The 24,107-nt window shown below is 39.6% G+C and overlaps 1 protein-coding gene across 4 annotated transcripts in view; it reads right to left on the bottom strand.

Annotated features, from left to right (window-relative positions):
- FBXW7 (F-box and WD repeat domain containing 7) overlaps window positions 1-24,107 on the bottom strand; it is a 275,066-nt gene that overhangs the window by 93,580 nt on the left and 157,379 nt on the right. The gene's annotated exons all lie outside the window — the stretch shown is intronic.

Below are 24,107 nucleotides of genomic sequence, written 5' to 3'. Positions count from 1 at the left end.
GAAGTGAATGACGATGCAATGCAGCTGTAGCTGTGTTGTTCCTGGGAGATCAGAAGGACAATGTACAGACTCTCCGGAAGTAAACTGAGTATATGACACAGGAATGATGGAATAATGATGGCACTAAAAAGGGGATACCTGAAACAGATCTGTAGGCTTGTTGGGGATGATACAAATGCTATTATCTTTTCGAACTGCCTTGTATAGAAGTAGTACCCATGCAGCCAAATAATGAGACTGGGGTTTTATGTTATTGAAGAGATGTCCACATAACCAGCTTGTTATAATTTAGCCTACACAAGTTCAGGATTGGCTACAGCCATATGAATTCCAGGATTTGAACTTGAGCAGATGGAACGCCAAGTGCTCCAGCAGATATACTGCACATGTTAGGTGAGCCAAACAAGTTTGCTTAAGCATCTAAGTTTCAATTCAAAGGCTTTCAAACCAACAACCGACAACAGCAACAAAAAACCTTGAGGATTATTGCTAGTATGGAGAAAGCAGTTCCTTTGTTTTTAAAGCTATCTTTAGGGACTAGGCTGGTAGGTGGAGTTATTAATTCATAAGGAGCCTATGATGCTAGACTATGCAGCTTATCTATCGCTATAACATTTGTTTTTAGAGGCTGCTGCTTATTTGTGAAGGTGGATAGACATCACTGATAGGCAATTGTTATCCTCAGACAAACCACCACAAATTGGGAAGGAAATTTTCTTTAAAAACAAGAAAAGAGAAACTAAGGTCAGTGTACCCACGCATGTATAAAAAAATCTGCTCACCTAAATGAAGTCTGTTTGCCATAACGAAAGAAAAAAATGGATACAATAAACAAAACGAAGATTTATGGAGTGTTCCTAAGAGTCAGTCCAGTGTGATAGATTAAAATCTGCAAAAGTCTCCACTTGTTTCTCAAAATAAAGGGAAGTCAAAGCAGAAAACGTATATGTAAAACTTAAATTATGCATGTGACTCTTTTGATAACCATCTGTCTTACTAGCTAAAAGATGGCCAAATAAATAAAATACACATTAAAAGAGAATTCAATATGTACAGTGAGAAATCAGAAATTGGGCACATTTCTGAATCTTTGCAGAACAATTTATCGGGATAGAAAACATACGGAAATATAAAAGACAACACACATTCACTAAAAACAAAACAAATGTTCCAATTAAGCTCAATCATCTTTCAGCCAAGATAGTGAAAACATAGATTCTTTAAAAGTTTTCACCACCTTTCCCAGTTGAATACGCTGTATCTGGGTAAATCTCATTAATGATATTTTTAGTGAACCATCACTGAATACTCTTCACTGCATTAGGGGCTTGTTTACGCTAGCCCCCTCCTTCGAAGGGGGCATGTAAATAAGCCTGCTTGGTGAATAACAATGGGGTGCTGTGGTGCATATCCAGTGCCTCATTAGCTTAATTCTAGCTGTGGGAACTTCAAAGTTAGCAGCTTCGAAGTGCTAGAAAGCCACGTAGTTGCAGGCACTTCGAAGTACCTGTGCAACTTCAAAGTGCCCTTACTCCCAAACCATGTGGGGAGTAAGGGCACTTTGAAGTTGCATGGGTACTTCGAAGCGCCCACGGCTAGACTGCTTGCCAGCACTTCAAAGTTGCTAGCTTCGAAGTTCGTGTGGCGAGAATTAAATTAATGAGACGCTGGATATGCAGCACAGCACCTTATTGTTATTCACCGAGGGGGCTCATTTACATGCCCCCCTTCGAAGGAGGGGGCTAGCGTAAACAAGCCCTAGCAGGCTTTGACAACTAAGAATAGACTATATTTCTGTCCAAACTATTGTAAAGTCAGGGTACTAACAATAACTCAAGTTATCACAGTTTAGTGTACATTTTGACAGAAGACACATTAAAAAAATAAATTATTAGGAACTGAGAGAATATAATATATCCAAATATAGTATTGCTCAGTGTGTGTGTGTGTCACAAATTTCAAAGTTATAAGACTAGGGAGCAAAGGAAAATATTTAGCTAACTTTGCCTTCTGAAACTTATTTTTCATGACCAAAAATATTTCAAGGTCACTGTTTCTGATACACACACTGGATTATACAAGCCATATATATTTTAATGTGGGGGAAAGTAAAGCTTACCATTAAAATACGGGATTGATATTTGGTACTGCACCTTGAGACGGTGCTGCAGAGAACTCTGTCTCAGAGTGGGCTGGGGATTTTAAGCCATTCAGATTCTCAGCTACTTTCATGACAGCAAAATTCAGCTATCTAAGATTTGGCAGCTGTCCCACAGTAAAATCTGGTAACGTGGTTGCACTGTGTGCTGTGTCTCTTTCTTAACATTCCCCTCCTGTTCCTCTCATGCTCTCTTTAACAGAACTTGTGAGAGTCTCACTGGCATGTAGCCCTGCCGCCAACTTTCATACAGCCCACACAAGGGGAATTCTCTCACCAAATAGAACCAGAATTTTTAGGATCTCTTATTTGAAGTAAGGGTGCTAAAGCAGGATAAAGATCTCACCGCGCGTGCACTAACAACCATTTTTTATTTTTCAATCATCTGTGAAACTGTACATGATGACAATGTAAAGAGAAATTTGTTATCACACAGAACTTTTTTTTTACACTTACTAAGAAAAATTCACAAACTGTGATATTTCAAAAATAATCACTTAATCACTCTGTTAAGCTCAAATTGTTGATGCGCTATTTATAGTAAATCTAACTTTATCACAATGTATGTCTTAGTAAATACTTCTGTGTTAAAAACACACAATATATTTATGCTAGTTACCTAGACATGATAAAAATCATATACGGTAGTTTTTTATTCTATATTCATCTCATTAAATCTTCGGTTATTCTATAGTAGAGTTTGTTTATTACACTTTCCAAACATGGAATGTTAGCCAAATGGCTAATTAGACTAAGTGAAAGTTAGCTACATACAAACAGAAAGCAATGGAGTAAAAAGGGAAAAATTAGTGTGTTTTTTACATAATTATGGACATCAAATCAGCATCCCACCCCAAAATAACATTTTCTATTAATAAATTGAGACAGGTTGCAGACCTATGAACACAATATAGAGGATTCACACCAACAGGAAAGAACGAGACTGAGGGACATCTCAAGGGTAATAGGCAACATCAAACAGTTGCTGAGCTGGTGTTCCCATACATAATATTGACTTCACTATGCTACTGTTGCCCTGACATTGGGTACATACACTGTTGTAATAATCAAGTTTACCAGAGACAACTTATAGCTCCTCCATTGTGATCAACTAGTGATGAACTACTTTTTGGTGAACTTTGACAAGTAACAGGTCCCATCTGCATATGCTATTTTATAAATAGTGGCACTAAGAGTGTCAGAACTATTCCTCCAGCTCTCTCTAAACCCTCTGTCCCACAATAAATATTTTCACATTAAGTACTGACAGCTAAATTCAGGCTACCTTTTCTGAAGATGCATAAATAGAGTAAGAGATGATTACAAGAAAAACAATATATATATTTTAAAATAAGGAGAATAAAACCTGACAAATAGCTTGTGTGACATTACCTGTGCATTGGTAAACTTTCAATTTTTTCTGTACATTTATATAAGCTTTGGTAACAATGCCTATCACTTTTTACGCTTTTTAAGTGTACTTTTCGCTTTGAAATAACTCTTGCATTTGTGAAAAATTCCAATATTTAAAAGGTTTTTTCTTTAAGTAACACAATTATTTACAAGCTTAATGCTAGAAAAGACTAACAAAAGGGTTTGAAGGTTTATATATATATTGGTACCATCAAAAAACAAGAACGTAGTAATTATGGTCAGTCCAGCGTCAAGCCTTTCTACCGAAAGAAAGACGTGAAATGTGTTCAGATTAAACAGTTGCAGAAATAATAGCTCAACTCTCCATGGGAAATGGATGCTTAGATAAGCAATGTTATTTTTGCTGTATTCTTGCTTGATCTTAATCATCAAGAGACTAAATCTATATTGTTCATTTTGCCTTAAGGTAAAATAATCCAAGGCACATACAAACCTTGGATGCCACAGAGTTGGGGTTTTTCTAATTTTTCACTTCCCACACTGATGACTGGTGAAACCAGGACACCAGAGAGAATGTTGGAAATCTTTGCTGTTGCTCAGTACTGTACCCACTCATTTTCTTTGCTGTTTTATGTCAGTCTCGCTTTCTGCGTCCCTTTTCATTCACAGCCAATGAAGCAATGTTCTATCTATGACTCGAATCTCTGATTGGAGTAGCAGTGCTTAGCTTTCTCCATCTTGTGATAACTATAATGTTGCTAAATATTCTTTGAATCTGACGCATCCGCCAGAGCAGCAGGAAATGCCATCTCCCTCAAGCAACCTTTGTGAAGTGACTAATCACTGCCACAGACCACACAGGGAGCAGCTCAAGTTTTATTTCTAGATTAAGCAAACAGTTTGTGATATGCAGCTGAATCATTCATACAACATTCCTTTCAAGTACTATATCAAAACCTCTTGTCCATTTTTAAATTGTGTTTTTGGATGCCCAAAGAATCAATTATATGGCACTTATCACAGAATTAAAGACACTTAGAATTTGAGTTCAAACTTTCTATTCACAAGTTAACACAAACGATGTTACATTTGAAAATCCTCAACTACCTAAAATATCCATTTCAGAGATTTTATTAAGCAAGTCTCCTCATATTCTCCTTTCCCAAAAATCCAGAGGGAGGTACATATCAGTATTTCAAAGCATGTTTTCCTAGGCTGCCTGCTTCTCACCTTAGAATTTAGCACTATTTCCTGCTGCTGAATTCAAATTCAGAGGTTCCTAAAATCTACCGTTGGCCATAAATACAGAAATGTGCAGTTTCCATAGAAATTCTACAGACATTAAATACCTGACAAAGTATTTCTCCACATGAAGTATGAAGTCCAATTCTATGAGGGTTTTTATTAAATGTCTTCAGAAGTTTAAAAAAAAAAAAAACCAACCAAACCAACCGTACCATTAAGGAAATACAGTTTACTAACTTCCTTAAACAATATAAGCACCTGTGCAACTACTGTTTTTGCTGTTCTGAGTACTGAAAAAGCCAGATAAACATAAATTCAGGTCATTGCTTAATTATGGTACTGTCTACTTAGTCACCCGTGGTCCTTGACTAAAAATAAAGGGTTGTATTTAAATTATAACAATGACAATAGAAAAAGTGAACAAAATTACATTCTTGTTACGATCCTAGCTAACAAACTAAAAAATAAAACAACATAAACCCTATGTTGATGCATCAATTAGGAAATGCTAATTCACCTCTGGCAAGCTCAGCTCCCCATGCTCAGTTGAGTTCAGATTCCTCATGGTTTGAGTTGGGCGACGGAACAGAACAGGTATCATCATAGCTGATCATGTGGTTAGAGGGAACTATGGAAGCCCATTACCTCCTACACACCTGAAAAGGGACGTATAAACTCTTCCTCTCTTGCCAGTGTGCATTATGCATCCAGGACAGAGGCTCCAACCCACCTAGCTTTGGGATTAGTTCAGGACTGGGTTTTGGCCCCTAAAATGCACGTAGGTATTGTGCTCATTACCTTTTTGGGGGAATGAGAAAGAATTTTGTTCTCACCTCCAGACTGGCCAGCATGAGTTTTTTTCCACCTTCCCCACAGTAACTGAAGAATTTAGTTAGGTAGGTGAGCAGGAAAGATTCAAACCGTCATAATTTAGCAGGTGGAAGCTGCCCAGTCCACTGGGACCAGCAGAGGGAACATTTTTCTGATAAATTTGAACTAGATATGTACTAAAGGAAAGTATCCCTCAAAAAAGCCAGGGATGGAGTTGGTACTCTTAGGGTAGGTCTACAAAGCTGACATTTCAAAATAACTTTGCTAGCATCTACATAATGCAACCGCTATTTTGAAATCATTCAAAATAGCAGTTGGCTTATTTCAAAATAGGTAAACCTCGTTCTGTGAGGAATAGCGTCATTTCAAAACAGCTATTTCAAAATAGGTAATGATAAGACAGGCTGCATCTAGATTCAGTCCAGCTGCCTCCAGCATAATGCAAATAAGAGCTCATGAAATTGAAAATAGCTTCTCATTTGCATATTCATATGGATCATTTGCATATTTGCAGCAGAAAACAAGCAGCATAGACATAGTTCTGCCAGTAAAAAGTGCCTTTGTTAGCAGCCCCTTATGCCTGGAAAAAATCAGGCATAAGGGGCCGCCAACAAAGGGGGTTTTTGCCATTTCATGAGCCCTCATGCATCATGCTGCCAACAGACAGACTGAATCTAGACACAGCCAGAGGGAATAGAGCCTATTTTGAAATAAGGCACAGTGTGTCCAACAGCTCTACTTCGAAATAGGCTGTGTGTACGCAGCTCAGTTTTATTTCAAAATGCATTTTAGTTTGTAGCTCTGTTATTCTGAAATAAGCTATTTCAAAATAGCTCTTCCAGAATAGCTTATTTCAAAATAAGTGTGTTGTGTAGACTTACCTTTAGACAGCCTGCTTTTCCTTAGCTCTCATATGAGACTGGAATCAGGTGTGAAACGTTATGGGGATAATGGCAAGCCTTCAGCTAAGCAGACAGATCAGGAAAGGATGAATGACCAGCACTGGACAGTTATTGCTGGATGGTTTCCAGATGAGATATGCTAGCAGAAATGAATCCTAAAAAAGCACATATGTTCCATATACTCTGTCTTCCTCCATACCCAGGCCAAAATACCTGTGCTAAAGTTGACCTGGAGAGGAGACAAAGTAAACTGCTTCTTTATTTACTATATATTTGAGATCATTTGTGTGTCGGCTGTCCGCTTGTTCAAGAACTCTTCCTAAAAAATTAGATGTAATATCAACAAATTTGCTATGCAACTTTCTCTTACCCTAATTTAAAGTAAGGGTTTTTGCCAGGAAAACAGGATGTGTCTGGAATAGGCTTGGTTTCCATAATGTAGAAAGGGTGGAAGCTGCTATGGAGGCACATACTGCAGAGTGACCACTGGGGAGTGGTCACATCAGTAAGACAGTAACTCTGATTGTTGCCAGCCATTGTCCATGTGTAAGTTCCAATGCTTGTACTGGGCATGATTCTTCTCCCTCACCACCACCCTTCGTACTGGCCCCATGTCCCACAGCGGCAACCCTATCCATGCCCCTCCCCAGCCCTTGGTCCCAACTCTGGAAAAGATGGGGAGCCCAGGCAGGCTGCACGGCCCTCATCTCCATGGGCTCTCCTGGGGAGCCGCTGCCACCAGAGCAGCCTAGCCTTGTGGAGCCACCACTGCTGGACCACTGCAGCCATACCAGGGCAGCATGGCCCCAGAGAAACTACCTCAGTGACACCATCACAGGACCTCCTCACACCAGCTATACCATCAGAGGCTCATCTGCCTTCACATCTGCTAAATCAATATATGCTATCATATGCCAACAATGCTCCTTTGCCATGGACATCAGACAAACTGGAGTGTCTTGATGCAAAAGAATAAACGGACACAAATCAGGCATTAAGAATGGCCGCATAAAAAAAACGAGGGAAGATGTACTTTAACCTCCCTGGACACAGAGCTACAGACTTGCAAGTTGCAAAAACCACATAAACCAGACTGCAATGAGAAACTGCTGAACTGGAATTCATATGCAAATTTGACACCCTGAAAAGAGGTTTAAATAGAAACATGTAATGGTTCTCACATTACATTAGGTAATTTATCCTTCAGGTACTCTCAACTTCTCATCACTGTTGCAAATGAGCTACATCCACTCTGAAGTCACACTCCCATCTCTGTAGCTCTTCCTTTTTTTTCCCTTTTCTTTTCTCTTCAAGCATCTGCAGAAGCAAGTTGTATCTCACAAAAGCTTATGCCCTAATAAATTTATTAGTCTTTAAAGTGCTACTGGTCTCCTCCTTATTTCTGCTGAAACAGGCTAACACAGCTATCCCCTCCAAAACTTGCTTAGAAACAGAGATCAAGCACTGTAGCCCCCTAGTGGGGACGTGGTTATACCAGTACAATAGGATTTATCTCCATAACCTGCTGGAAGCTATAAGTGCATTTTTCAAGTCAGAGTAAACAAGATATTCTGGCAGAAACTGGTATGTTGACAACATCAATGTCTTTTTCTGTATCCCAAAGAGAATTTTTACACAGTATTTGATACCAAGGTATTTGAGAGTACATGCAAACAATGTTGTGACTCATCACTTTTAAATACCATCCTTCTTGGGGCGTGGGATGGTGGGGGGAGAAGGACAAAAAGAGGAAACAAATAGTTTTAACGTTGTATGTTCTTGAATACAAGCTACTTAAAATGTAGTAAGAAGAACGATGTTTTGTAAGTAATGTCAATGGAATTGAAGCGTTTGGAAAGATTGATTTTAGCATACTTGTACTCAGCCGCTACAGATCCTCATACAGGGGCTGTCATGCATACTAAGTTTTTAATAGGACAGCAGTTCTGTAATCTTCATCACTACATACTTTGGACTGCCACACCCAATATTTGGCATATTTTTATTGTTCAAAAGGAGTGTATATTTGTACTACACTGCTATTGTTACTCTCACTGATCCGGAGTTCTCTATGTATAATGCTGACCTAATTTACAGAATAAAAGCAGTTAGAGAGTGTATTCTTAAGGCAAGAGAGATACAGAGGCTGTCAATTCTGTATTAGGAAAATGATGAGTTTAGCATGATTTTATTAGCTGTTTCAGATAAGTACATTTATTTCTCCATCAAGTTTTTTTAAATAAACTTAGAAACTACTATATAGCAATTTACCATTTCATATTATAGACAAACTTATTAAAGTCTTAATATTTCCATTTACATATTTTCTGTGCATGAGTTCTTTATAATGATGGTTATAAATCTCCACTGCTTCAGTTTTCATCATTTTTGCTTTGTTTTTTGTTTTTTGCTTTGATTCAGAAGGCAAAAGGACCATAGCCCCAAAAAGCAGTTCTTGAAAATTAATGTGAGAAAATTGTACTGTGAAACAGATTTCTATATGCCAATAGTTTTCTTACATTAACTTTCAAGAACTCTGCCTTTCAGGGTTATGGTTCAGTTGTGTCTTGCCTTCAGGATGAAAACAGAAAATATTAAAAGCAAAATTTTAAAAAACAAAAAATATGCATGTATACAGATACGTACACACACACCCATCCATCTATCATACACTAGTGTGTGTACAGATTATGTAGCTTCCATCTTGGTCACATAATCAAGATTGCAAGCCAGTTCAGTTTTAAGCCTTATTTTCTCATTTAATATTATGCAAGTTTAAGCAGTGAGGTCTTAAATTAAGAAACCCAAAGAGCCACAGAAAAGGTGAGTTTCCTACATGTCCAATTATTATGTGATATTTCATAATTTTATATTTATCTATGTGAAGAGAGGATATGTTAATGTGAGTTGGAAGGCAAAATAAATGAGAACATCTCTTCAAGGAATAATTTTATTAGGTCTGCAGTTCAGATTATGTTTATGCCTGAATAACCACAGGTGATATAAATTATCTGTCAAAGTACAAAGGATATTCCTAAGAATGGCATCAATTGTAACCAGCTTATTTCCGATATCAATGTCAATATCAATGCTATTTTCCCCAAGTTAATAAAACATACTAAAATATAGTTAAATGTTTGCTGTAACATCAACTACAAGCGCTACCAGAATTAGAGGAAAAAATAGTAATACTGACTTTAGAAATAACAGATCAGATTTTGATACTAGCGTTCAAGCTACTTTACAACAAAAACAGCATTAAATGTAAATAAAGGAAACTATTTTCCTAGAAGGATTTGCAGCTAGTAGTTAAATGTATGTACCTTTAAAAAAAAAAAAAAAAAAAAAAAAAAACTACGCACAAATGAGGCCCAAGATGATGTAATAAATTGCTCCCTAAATTACTGAAGCATGTCAGATGAGCAGAGGCTCTTTCAAGTTTGGATTTAATAATCCTTTGTCTCAGTTTCCACCCTGTCAAAATCATCCTTCTCACACACAGGGGTACTGCAGAGAATTTAATGTTTGTTAGGTAAAGATACTCCAGTAATGTGCACTATTGAAAAACCCAGAAGGAAATCAATAATTCTTTATTCAGTGCTGGGACTTTTAGATGGAGTTCAGTAGACAGTTACTTGGATAAGGAAAAAACACTGAACAGTCTCCTCATTCTCTGAGCTCCATGCATCCTGGATGTGGAAAAAATAAAGTATGTTATAAAGTAGAGATTATATCATAATGCTTATGCACAAGGGGACAGAATTAAGGGTTGCACAGGCAATCTGGATTCTGTATACTTTTGAGTAGTTGACTTTATTGCCTTAACAGTATTTTAATTCAGTTTTTATTTGCCTGCTATTTCCTATGTATTTAAAAATATAAAAAATTAAGTTCTGTTATGCCCACATATCCCCATCATTGTGATATGAAACCTGAACCTTCAGCTCCCAGTTTTCCTAAAATGTCCCATGATTACCTAAAAGAGCTGGCAAAGCTGCCTTTTTGGTTTTGGTTTGTTTAGTTTTGTGTTTTGTTTTGTTTTGTTTTGTTTTATTTTGTGAATGAGCTGTAGAGGAGAATGCTCTACACCCTGAAACAGCAAGTCAGATACAAAAGCAGCCCTGCTTTATAGGCAGAATAGCTGAGTACCTGTCAAATTTGTTTTGGGAGACAGCACAGCTAAAGGACAGGTGGTACCAGAATCTTTTACCACCCCCTGGCTCTCAGTAGGATGCAAGTCATGGTCTTCTGGTCCACAGCTTATTGCACATTCCCATAGGAGGCCAAACAATATTTTGATTGAGGGATGGAAAAGCTCAGTAGCATCTGCTGACAATTGCTCTGGTCCACCTAGCCCCCTCCCTGAATTCCAAATCTGCATACCATGCTGAAGTCATGTTAGAGCAATCGTGTGTTCATAGAAATTGAAGGATTTTGCAGGTCAGCCTCTAGCACAGACAACTTGGAACCTGAGAAACAAATCTGGGAAATTATGATTTTCAGCTGCTTGTAATTTGCTCAAATCAAAAGGTATTTTCAGAAGAACAACAAAAAGGACCCTCATCCCACCTTTTACACGAAGGCCACATTTCAAAGTACTGATGCAAATTATGGAGGTGATACATTTGTTGAAAAACATGGGAAATTATTTCATACTGAAAGTGATAGGCAAATATTAAATAAATATTAAATTGTTGTTACACAACTGATGGTACAGTATTATTACAAAAACACAAATTCATTTATGACAAACATGAAAAAGGCCTTAAAAATTCACAGCTGCACGAAGAGTTCAAAAATATTTGGAGCAGACAAAAGAACTAAAAAACAAAACAAAACAAAAACAAAAACCACCTACCATTCCTTGTTCTGATCAATTTTGAGAGTCTCTAAATCTTCTTCAGGCGGAAAAGCACATTGTGTCATTAAGGCTATGTCTACACTGAGGTCCAGGAGCTGGAGCCCCATTTACCCTGCAGCAGCGGGGGCTGGAAGGCTGCTGTGGCCAGGACTTGGAGCCCATGCTTGCTGCTCAGGGTTAGGACCCAGAGCCCCTGCCTATGATGTTACAACAGAAGCTAGAAAGCTGCCACTTGGCTGGGACCTGGAACCTCTACCTGCCCCGCAGCAGCCAGGACTGGGAGGCTGCTGTTGACTGGCATTGGAGCCCCCGCCTGCCCTGTGTGTTTGGGAGCAGTCCCTGGAAGCCTGGGCTGTCCACTTCCCTTGTCTGGCAAGTTCTCTGGTTTGGGACCTGTCAGTTCCTGAGCACGCTGGATAAGGGAGGTGGAACCTATACCACAATATGTCTTGTGGGCATTTTTGTATTATTGGTTGTAGTCCAGAAAGACCTCTAACTTTTTTTTTTAGTAAGTTTAAAAATACTTACAGTAAAAAAATTTAGCAAGGGTTATCTACTCAGTTGTGGGTTTTGTCTGTTGGTAATTTGGTAATTTAAGGAAGAAGAAGAAGAAAGTCTTCACTAATTTCATCTCTTATCTGCCAGATCTTTTAATTTGCTTTAACGCTGAGTAGATACCCTTGGGCTGTGTCTAGACTAGCCCCCAACTTCGAAGGGGGCACTGTAATCAGGGTGATGGGAGGTTACTTAAATGAAGTGCTGTGGTACATATGCAGAACTTCATTGGGCTAAACCTCCCCAGCAGCAACTTTCAAGTGTAAAACTTCAAAGTGCCGGCTTGCATGTAGCTGCGGGTCAGCTGCAGGTACCTGGAAGTGCTCGCGCCACTCTGAAGTCCCTTTACTCCTCAAATTTTGGACAAGGGAAAGGGGACAGCCCAGGCTCCCAGGGGCTGCCAGAGGGCTCCAGCTAGCCCCTGCTTCCAACCACACAGGGCAGGCAGGGGCTCCAGTGCCGGTCCACAGCAGCCTCCCAGTCCCTGCTGCCACGGGCCAAGTAGGGGCTCCAGATCCCAGCTCCACAGGGAAGCAGGGGCTCCAGGTCCCAGCCCAGCAGCAGCCTTCCAGACCCTGCTAACACAGGGTAGGCAGGGACCAGAGTCCTGACCCTGTGCAGCAAGCAGGGGCCCCAAGTCCTGGCCACAGCAGCCCTCCAGCCCCCGTTGCTGTGGGGCAAATGAGGCTCCAGCAGGCTGCCATGCCATGGGGCTCCTGTACCTGGTGGCTGCTCTTTCATTTAGCAAGATCCCTGGTCCTGCTGGAGGAGAGTTGTTGCTGGATTACAGAGTACCAGATTTGCGGTACAACCTGTACCACTAGTAGTCTGATCTTAGCACGGAAGAATCATGCTCTGAACTGGACCATGATTCTGTGATGGATTTCAATACAGATGTGCTGATTCACCCTCCATATGTTGAGCAATGAAGTATTTCCCTGAATGCAATAATAGTTCTAAGCTTCCCAGCCTTTCCTCACAGCACGTGAATAGCTGAAACGGTAAGTTATGAGAAAGCAGAAGCAACAAAAGCACGTTATCAAATCTACTTAAAGAGTAAAAGCCCAAAATAAATCTTCAAATTGTGTCAAACACACACAAATGTGCAGTGTGGATCCCCCAAATGGGCAAAATATTCACTTAAAATGACAATATTTAAATAGGGCATCATTTTAGAATAGAAAGCTATTTCTTCTTGGACCATTCAAATATCTATTCTCAGAAACCTCAGGATAGACATAATACAAAGCAATGAGCTGCTAGTGTTTATGTAAGACACCAAAGTAAAGAAAGTGGGATACAACCTTAGCGGGGAAGGCAACAATTTAAAAACAAAGGAAAATGAAAAAAATGGAAGAGTGGGTTTAGAAGAAGGATCAAAGCCAGATGTAGGTAACAGGAGCGTAGTCTACCTGAGTACAGAACACGAAATGATAGTCAATCATGGAGATTTTAAGGCAGCCAGTAACCATTTGGTTGACAGACTGTCTTGACTGATGGCAGCAGAGCTAATTACAACACACAAATCACCATCTCAAAACTAACAAGAAGTCCGGTGGCACCTTATAGACTAACATTTTTGGACCCACTTTGTCTTTGCTCTCGATAGCTTATGCTCCAAAACAATCTGTTAGTCTATAAGGTGCCACAGGACTTCTCGTTGTTTTTGCGGATACAGACTAACTTAGCTACCTCTCTGATACAACTCAAAACTGGCTTGAAGTACTCCAAGCTGGCTTTTCTCATTATGGAAAACTGCTACAGTGACTAAGGACTTTAACATGGGCTTCCTCTGGTGGCCACCTCTTTATACAAGACGGAAATCAAAGCAAAGATTCAGACGAACATGTTCATTTTACCTTCCATGTATCAAAACATAATTTCAATAAGAGAACAATAAAAGGCTAGTTTTACGGGGTTTCCTCTACTTTATAAAGCATTAGAATTTTGAAAAAGAAATAAGGAGCAATATACTCTTCAAATATTAACCTACATTTCTCTTTCATTCTACCTCATTCTGTACGTAAAAGTTTCTTAAAATAAAGCAGTATGACCAAATAAAAATTTTGTTCTTAAATTTTACTCTCCTATAGTCCAGTCTTACTTTTGTACTAAAAGAAAAAAAAAGAAAAAAACCCAACAACAAAAAGGATCAAAAAACACTATCTGCTACAGAAGTTGGGGATCTCTCTTGCATTTTTTAGAGGGGAAACATATTTTGCTACTATAAAGAAAAAAGTAAGGTTAACCTGAAATTTTCCTGACAACAAGCTATGGTAGCAATGTAAGATGGATTGCTGTGATGTTATACCAAATATGTCAAAATTGCAAGCATTCTTGTCAGCTGCTGAGGCTATCATGAGAAGTAATTTTATGGTAGGATTTATTAATAGCAACATGCTTTGGAAAAGGCTATCATTTGTACTCTCTGAACACTATATATGCAGATTCAATTTAAGTAGCATAAACTACTAAATTAAAACAAAAAGCAGTCAAGTAGTACTTCAAAGACTAGCCAAATAGTTTATTAGGCGAGCTTTCGTGGGACAGACCCACTTCTTCAGACCATAGCCAGACCAGAACAGACTGAGTCTGTTCTGGTCTGGCTATGGTCTGAAAATTGGGTCTGTCCCACGAAAGCTCACCTAATAAACTATTTGGCTAGTCTTTGAAGTGATACTTGACTGCTTTTTGTTCTGATAGTGTATGGACTAGCACGGCTTCCTCTCTGTTACTAAATTACTAAATTGTTTGCAAGCCCATCAGTAAGTGCACCAAAATACTAAATCGGTTCATGTGTAAAAAAGTGCTGGGCTAATAACAAATATACCACAAATACCTTCGATAACATCTGTTGTGCCTTCTTTTTCTGTCTTTAGAGGGAGAGAATGTCAACAGAAAAGTGCCGAAGCAGTGAGATGTAGTTTATACAACATGAACTGTGGTTCAGAACACCTTGTTCCTATTCCCAGGTCAACCAGGGTCCTGTTGTGTCACACCAGTCAATCTATTTCACCTCTCCATGCCCCTGCCCCTTCCCCTTCCTCTTATTAGGCAGAAAGCTCTCCAGGGCACAAATTGTTTGTCAAGTGCTGAGCACAATGGGGCTGTAGACTTGGTTAGGTCACTCCCGGTATTATAATCCACACAACAGACCTGAAAAGGTCATTTAAAAATAGTTGTAAAATTCCATGAACCTACAAGAATATTTAAAGTGCAAACATAAATATATCAAAGAATAAAAAGCCAGATAAAAGCAGTATGCTTCAGGTCATAAAAGTAACTTTTGAAGATGATTTTTAACTTATTAGGGCCCTACCAAACCCACAGCCCTTTTTTGGTCAATTTCAAGTAATTGGATTTTCATTATTTTAGCTACCTACATATGAAATTTCAGTGTTATATTTATAGGGGTCCTGACCCAAAAAAGTAGTTGTGGGCGAGTTGCATGGTTATTGTAGTGGAGATTGCGGTATTGCTTTCCTTACTTCTATGCGCCTGCTGGCAGAGCTGGAGAGCAGTGACTGCTGTCCGGGAGCCCAGCTAAGGCGGCAGAACAGCTAAGAGCAGCAGTATAAAAGTAAGGCTGGCATGGTATAGTATTGCCATCTTTACTTCTCTGAAGCCGGACCTTCAGTCAGCAGACACCACTCTCCAGCCACCAAGTTCTGAAGGCAGCAGCACAGAATTAAAGGTGGCATGGTATGCTACTGCCAACTTTAGTTTTGCACTGCTGCTGGAAAGGCACTGCCTTCAGAGTTGGGCACCCAGCTAGCAGCTGCTTTTTGGCCATCTGACCCTGAAGGCAGCATAGAAGTAACGGTGGCAATACAGTGATCCCCCTAGAGTAACCCTGTAGTTCCCATGACTCCCATTTGGATCAGAACTCCCAATTTGAGAAACATTCATCTCACCCTGTAAATTCTGTATAATATAGTATAAAAAAAAAAATCACACAAAAGACCAGATTTCACAGGGGGTAGACCAGTTTTCATGGTCCATTTTTCCTGGCTGTACATTTGTTAGGGCCCTATGTATTGTATACCACAACAATTTACATTTAGTTTACTACAGAAATGTAGAGTTTGTGACCAGCCTTTCAAAACAAAACAAGCCACTCCACCATAAGTTACTCAACCTTAAATTACATATATTGATGCCAACAAAATTGCTCATAGTTTAGAAATTTAGATGTCTAAAATATACTTAAATAAGTGTTTTATATACATATGTGCTGCACCTATACGTTGTTTTCATTAATTTTTTCCAGTTTTGAAGAGAATGTTGGTATCTATGGAACACTTATGCACACAGGGCAACCGTGCATACATAAACTTAATAAAGTATCTGAAATAACAGCAAGAGGCAAACCAGCAGAAATATCAATTCAAGTATCAGATAGAGAATAAGAGCTTATCTAAATATGAAAATTAATCCAGAGTACAATAGAGCTGGAATTTAAAGCAGATTAGTCCTTCCTAATTAACCCTATATCTGAACATACAGTAGTCCCTCAAGTTATTCCCTCGCATAACTTGAATTTCGCAACAATTGGGGGCAGCTTTTTCCCCTGGCAGAACATATATTCTGCAGCTGGGAGGGAGCAGAGTCCTGGGGTTGGGGCCGGGAGGCAGTTGCAGAGGGTTAAGCCTAGAGGTGGGTTGGAGCCATGGGAGGAGGGCAGGGGGGTAAGCCTGGGGTGGGTTAGGGCTGAAGGTGGGGTGGGGGGTGAGCTGGGGCTGCGTGGCCATTTGGGGGGATTGAGCTGGAGCCACATGGGATGGGGGATGAACCCAGGCCAGCGGGGTGTTTGAACCACAGCCATGCAGGGCAGGGGGTGAGCCAGAGCTGTGCATGGGGGTGGGGGGAGGGAGGAAAATGTTGAACCAGGGCTGCGTGAGGCTGTGGGAAGCCGGATTTTGAGTTGCACTTAACTCGTGTTAATGCGAGTTAAGTGCAACTTGAAATCGCACATTGTGAGGGTCTACTGTATACGTCCCGGAAAAAGAGTGTCGACTCCAAATTAGTTTAATTCACATTACAGGTTTTGGCTAAGATAAGAAAATGATACTCTTATTTCAGAATAAGACTGTGTCCCCTCATGATGTTAATTAGGAGTTGTTAACCAGAAATCCATATTTAGCAATAGTTCCCTACTTAGATGACTCCTAAAAGGGTCTGAGATTTCCTTCCAAATCTGCCATGGTCCTCTTGCGGGAAAGCTTTTGCGTGTCACAAACATCTGTGCCTCTATAAAGTGCTGTGAGGCTAAATTCATTACATGTGTGTAAACCATAATGAAATCCTGGGGTAGAATGGATGAAATTAGTAGGATTAGAAGTTTGTCTGAGGAAAGGTACCCAGATGATCTACTAGTAAATACACAAATATACAAAATTAGTATTTCACTAAGTTGATCAGGCAGGTTCTAGGTCTTTTAAACTGCATAAAAATTCTTATTTTGCTCTGCTTTTGGTCTTTATTATATGTTATACCAGTAGCAACACCATTAAAAGTTTGGGATTAATTGAACAACAAAATGTTACAGTACCTGATAGATACATATGTAGCCAAGTATTGTCTTTGAATGGATCAGGTGATCTCTATTTTAGTATAATGTATGCATTCTATAATTATGAAACTTACTATTTTTATGATTAATGATATGCAAGTTTTTTAAATTGTAAAAACTACACCCTTTTATGATGCAGTAAGATGAGAACTTGTTTTTTTGAAATATGATCAAACTTAACACATGACTGTCCTGCAATCCTCAATCCCTATACATAACAGCTTTTCATTCCAATTGGCTGGTCAGCAAATATTTTAAGGAACACAAGAGATCTAAAGCATAGACCATTTTGAATTTTACTTAAGATAGCAGCAGCAGAAAAATGTCCTCCATTAAAATTTCAGCATTACTTATACAACTTTTAACGAGCTGAACAGCAATTAATGCTAAAGAGAAAGCTGTTTCTGGGTCCTGTTTAACATTGATTCCAGCCATGATTACCAGAGCTAAGCATCACTTCTATAAGGAAAATGCAATGCAAACAAGTACAAAGGAAGCCGTGGGTGGAAGCGACTAGGACTGGGCGCTGTGGAGGACAAAACGGATACTGTCTGGGTAAGGAGACCAGGAGCCATGAAAGGCAACAGTGGTCAGGGAGGGCAAAGGGAGCCAATGGTAGACAGTGGGACTAGCTGGGCAAGATGACCAAGACCCCTGGAGGAAGGTGCAGAGGGTAGGAGGAAAGATGAGACAGATCTGATGAGGAACCAAGATGCAGGGTGAGACACCCACTGAACAATGAGGAGAGGACAAAATATTGAACAGCTTCTCATTAGGTGGGCATTGTCCATTTGCAGGGGTTCTAATGACAAACTACAGTGGGACAATATAATTAGCTATCATAATATATATGCACCTAGGGGCCACCTTAAGGTTCCACAGGTAATCTTAATTTGCCATATTCCGAGTGCCTAATTTTGCAAACTGCATTATGTTTTTCACATAGTGTGTGTGTGTGTGATAGTCTTCAATGTAACGGTGTTATTTGCTGTATTGGATGTGGAGCTTAATCTGTACTGTGAACAGAAACACTTTAGTTATTGTTAATTTTAAACAGAGCTCTTTGCTTCAACTTTCATCCTAGTCAAAAGTATTTGGACAATATACCAGGAAGTGCAAAGCATTTGTGTGCAATCTGAAAGGTGTGTTGAAGGGCTTTTAAAAAAAAATTCTTTGCTTCTCTATAGAAACAATGAACTATGCAAAAACTCCTGTTTTTAACTTCTACTGCCACTTCAAACTTCTTTATAGCCATCCTTCTTGTACTTACAGGCTCTGATGCTCCAAGTGTCTACTAATAGCCACCAGAAGTAGTAGAAGTACCCAGAGATCACCACTCTCCCATATAGAAAAAAAGTAAGAAATCTGAAGATTTTCTTGGGGAGCAGGAGGAGGAGAGATGGTAAAAGACGCTTCTGGACAATCACAGTTCTGTCACTTCATGTAAGAAGCCAAGAGAAGGAGCAAGTTGTGCAGAAGGAAAAGAGAATGGGCATAGGGAAAAGAAAACAGAATGAAGGAGAAAACAGAGTCTGGGAAATAAAAAGTGAGAACCTAGGGTGCATAGGGTTTACAAATCAGTCTTTCACAAGTAACCCTCAATTCTATAGGTTGAGCTTCTCTTGTTTGGTACCTCACCAATGGTGGATGAGAGAATTTGCTGGACAACAGGAGGTCAAAATTGTCTAGCACATTATCAATACGTTCCCTCTTTCTGGACTCTTAGACACGTAGGGGTAAATTACAGCTAAATAAAAGAACAGAACACCGAGAGCCAGGACTGGTGGCTGCAAACAAGGTTTATGGGACTTTGGAAAACTCGGCCATACCCATGATAAGTAGTTGTCCGGCTAACTAAAATCATGACGGATTATGGATGTTGCCGGACAAGCATTCCAGATTAGAGAGGTTCAACATGTACTATAATTCACTGTGTACTGCACCCTTACCAATGTAGTAAGAAAAATGACTGATTTCTTATTCAGTTAATTTTTTTTAGGTTGCATTGTATTTAAAATGCAGGAATGCAGACCCAAACATTTTTAGTTATTCATACACATATGATGTTTTTAAAGAGGGAGCCAACTAGTCAGGACATTACTCGCAGAATATATTGGCTCATTTTTCCACCATAGAAGCTGTTCTTCCCTTTAAGTTCTGCCTCACTCTGCTGGCCTTCTGCAGAACCTGTGACCTTGCAGCTGCATTGCAAATCACACTGTTCAAAGCTCTATGCATCTCAGCCCAAGACTCTGAAAAGCCTCTTACAGTGAGTGTACTTTGGTGCAGTGAGGAGGGTTTTTACTGGTTGCTTTGCATGTTTTTTGTTTGATTGCTGTCAGACTGTGTATTGAAGACCCTCAAGTACTTTTATTTTTTAAACTCCACCTGAAGAAAAAATAGGGTATCTGACTTTCTCCATACTCTCGTTAACAGAAAAAGACTTCAAAGCCAATTTCACATAAAAAAATACAAAACTCAAAATATTTGGGGTATGGTGCAAAAAAAATGAATAAAAATTAGTTTTAGTCATGCACTGTTCCTGTTGACTGTACCTAGGGCTTGATCCAAAGCCCACTGAGCTCAATAGCAAGCAACATTCCCCCAAGGGCCTGGAATAAGGAGTATTTTTTTCAAGGAAAAATAAAATGAAAATGGAAACTCCCGGTTAAAGAACCCTATTTGCTTATTCTCCTACCACTCATAATTATGATAGAAGAGCTTACAAAACAAATGTGAAGCATCTATTGAAGTACAAATGGCAGTTTGGTGAGGGCCTACAAAACCAGACAAAAATATCACAATATCCCAGTAAGTCCTGAGATCTGTTCTGTTAAAAAAAAAAAAAAAAAAAAAAATCATTAAACGTAAGAGCTGGATCTACACGGAGCAGCTCTCCAGGCAGCTCCATGCTAATAAGCACTCTCACAACTGCACATGGCTGCTTATTAGCACGGCTGCATGAGAGGGGATGCTGGCAGTAAAGAAGCCGTGTAGACTTCAGGCATAAGGGGCTGGTGACAGAGGGGGTTTTTCCCACCAGCGGCACATCCACATGGCCTCTTTACTGCCGGCACCCCTCTCTCCCAAGAGTGAGATCTCACATGGCTATGCTGTGGGAATATGCTAATGAGCAGCCATTTGCAATTGCAAGACTGCTCATTAGTATGGAGCTGCCAGGAGAGTGGTCCTATGTAGAACTAGCCATTGTGATTAACAACAGAAAACTCGGAATATACAATTCAGGCAATAGTATTCATAACAAATTGGATTCGCTCTCTGATATGTATCTGGAGTATATTTAGGGTGAGATCTATGTACCAGGTGAACCACTCCCCTAACTTTTCACAAACAAAAATCATACCTCTGACAGTCAGGGTGGTTGTAGAAATTTTGCAGAAAAGTTTGAGGTTTGGTTATTGCCATCCTTTATGAACTTGGGTAACTGTGGTCTGTTAACTCATTAGTGTAGTCACAATCGTAGGTACCTCAGCTAGGCTAATTTTCAAAACAATTTAGTGTTTTAATGGAACAAAGAAAAGGAACACATGAGTACACAGGTTGATAGCAGATGGAAGATTTTTGTCTTCTATGATTGATTGCTCTGGTACATCCATGTGGATGACTGTAACAGAGAAATGTAGGTTTACCTTCAGAAGATCACGGATGCTGAATGAGCAGCTGGCACACTAAGGCTCAGCTACTAGGAGGGCTGGACTGCTTTAGTCCATTACTGAGGAAGCTGGTAGAAAGAAAGGCTAGGCTGGGCTGCACACATACACGTACTCTGAAGAAGCTGAAAGCAATTCTGAAGATCCACTAGCAGAGACAGATTGGTAGCACACGTTATATGGCTCTGCAAATGAGCGAGACCAGGGAAGCACTGGTAAAATGGCAGACGGAACTGGGCCACACTATCAGAAAAGAACTAAATTAACACCAAAATGGATGCAGATTCAGCATGTAGGATCCTCAGAGTTCTCTAAAACTAAGGTCAACTGATTCAAATTACTGTGATTCCAGTTCAAATTCCCAGTACAGGTTGAACCTCTCTAGTCCAGCACCCTTTTATCTGGCAACATCCATTACCCGGCATAATTTTAGTTAGCTGGATGACAACGTATTGTGGGCATGGCCAAGTTTCCTGTGGGCCCATAAAATTTATTTACAGCCACCAGTTCTGGCTCTCAGTGTTCTGTGCTGTTATTTAGCTGTAATTTACCCCTAAATGTCTTGTAAGAGCCCAGTATGCAGAAGATGCATTGGTCAATACTGGACAATATCAACCTCCTCTGGTCTAGCAAATTCTCTCATTCAGCACTGGCCAGATCTCCAGGGTGCCAGACTAGAGAAGTTCAACCCATACTTTACAGAAGGAAGGTCTCACACTTTAAATTTCCATAGTGAACAGCAGTCATCACTCATCTGTTCTTAGGCAGAGGAACACACAACTGGTCAGAGTCTGGTGCTATAGCAGCCCAAAGAGAGTCTGAGCTCAGACCTACTGATTGGAAACTGTTTATCATGGTGGAATGAATAGGTATAAACCACATGTGACATACACACCAGTGGATACTGATATACGTAAATAACATACAAATTTTAAAGGGGATTTGGGGTTACCAAAGTTACACTTACTACTATATGAATAAACTGTACTATTTATAAGTTATCACAAAAGGCCATTTTAAAAACTGAAACAGAGAAAACGTCCCTGATCTGGGCTTGCAACCCAAGGCCAGATTTTGCAATTTTTAAATACCATGGAAAAGGGAGGAAGTGCAGGTGCATCACTCTGAAGGGCTTGGAGGACAATTCTGTCTCACGGAAAAGAGGAGGTAAGAGAGAGAGAATTTCTCCCTGGCACATAGAAGGCTGTGTATGCAACATCTTCAGGAGGTACAGCCTACCTCCCTTCTAACCCAAGCACTGCTTTCACTCAAAGAATTGATATGAATAGCTGGAAGCCTCACCCTCTTCCCATCCTCTTTGAAGTGGATGGCACCTCTGGGGGTGGAGGGATGAAGCATGCCATGATGTTCTCTAAAGAAAGTACTGAAAATGTAGCTGTATCTTACCTGAGCTGCACAATGAGGGACAAGGATGCTGCCCTTTGCAGAGACTTTTTCATCTTGAAGGACCAGAAAGAATCTTTCCCTAAACTAAGCAGACGTGATGATTTGCATGCAGTAAATATGAGCTAAAGGATTCTATCTTTAGGATTTTATCCATTAGCATATCTTTTAGAAAGTAAAACATCCAAATAAAATGCCCTTATTCTCTTTGATACATACAGTACATTAGATGATCTCTTTTTCCGCTAAGAAATGGGTGAGTTTTTTATCCAATTTCCCCAGTTAACACGTCTCCGATAGCATGAAGTATGTACCTAATTCATACTCTGCAACAATTCAATAGTACATCAAGTGATTTGAAATAAGATGTGTATTTGCATGCAATGGTAGTTGAATTAACATCTCAAATTTAAAGCATTCTGAAACTGATTGCAGTTTACATAGACTTATATGTAATATGCTAGAAATAACATAGTAACATTAAAAGCAAATGTACTGAAATTTAACATGTAATATTTTCCCCTGTAAAAAATGAACAATAAGAATATAGGAGACCCCTGAAATCTGCACACTCAAGTTGCATGTGTCTTGGGTTAATGTGAATCTGAGTGCCAGGCCACCAACTGCGCTGGTCACTTTCCTGGCTCCTCTCAGTGGCAATAGCTGACTGGGCTCCCATGCCTAACAGGAGAGGTTTCCCCACTCCAGTCGGGGAAGCAGCTGCTCCTGTTGGGGCGGCAGCTGAGCTGGTCCCTGGCTCCCCTCCACTCGCTGGAACCAAGAAACTGACCGGGGCTGGTGCCCTCATCGGTTTCCCAGCTCCCGCCTTGCACAGGAAATTCGACTTTCGAGGGGATTGCAAGAACACATTAACTATACAATCTATTTTAAAGTGAATTTTAATAAATAGTCATGCTTAAATCCTACTAATGAAGTGATACAATTTGCAGAATGAGTGATAGAAGGAATACAATAACTAAACTTTTAGTTCATATCATGTAACACGTTCTCTTAAAGAAATGTTTATAGAAGAGATGTTAAGCTTTTCACTTTATTTGTTAGTGCTGTTGTATGTGATACTGATCATTTTCAAGTGCTACACAAAAGATGGTAAAAAAGTATTTTTCAATGCATCTCAGATAGGTATTGCAGGTGAAAGTGTTTTAAGTACAGTTTTATCTTGTGATCATTTACTGTAAACTACTTGACAGAAGCAGACTACTACTAACGAAAGTGATGGATAAGAGACGAATCCTTAGATCTCATAATTTAAGTAGAGGTTGAACCTCTCTAATCCAGCACTCTCTTGTCCGGCAACATTCATTATCCAGCACGATTTTAGTTAGCTGGATGACCGCTTCTCATGGGTGCCCAAATTTACTTTGGTCCCATAAAGTTTGTTTATAGACACCGGTCACAGCTACCAGTCTTCTCTGCTGTTATTTGGCTTTAATGCACCCTTACATGTCTTCTAAGACAGTGTTTCTGAAACTTTTTGAAACCACGGAACACCAAAACAATAATATTTTTTATG

Source organism: Carettochelys insculpta, chromosome 4, assembly GCF_033958435.1.
Source record: "Carettochelys insculpta isolate YL-2023 chromosome 4, ASM3395843v1, whole genome shotgun sequence".
Lineage (NCBI taxonomy): Eukaryota > Metazoa > Chordata > Testudines > Carettochelyidae > Carettochelys > Carettochelys insculpta.
Note: the sequence above shows the minus strand (reverse complement) of the source record. Positions and strands in the feature narration are given on the sequence as shown.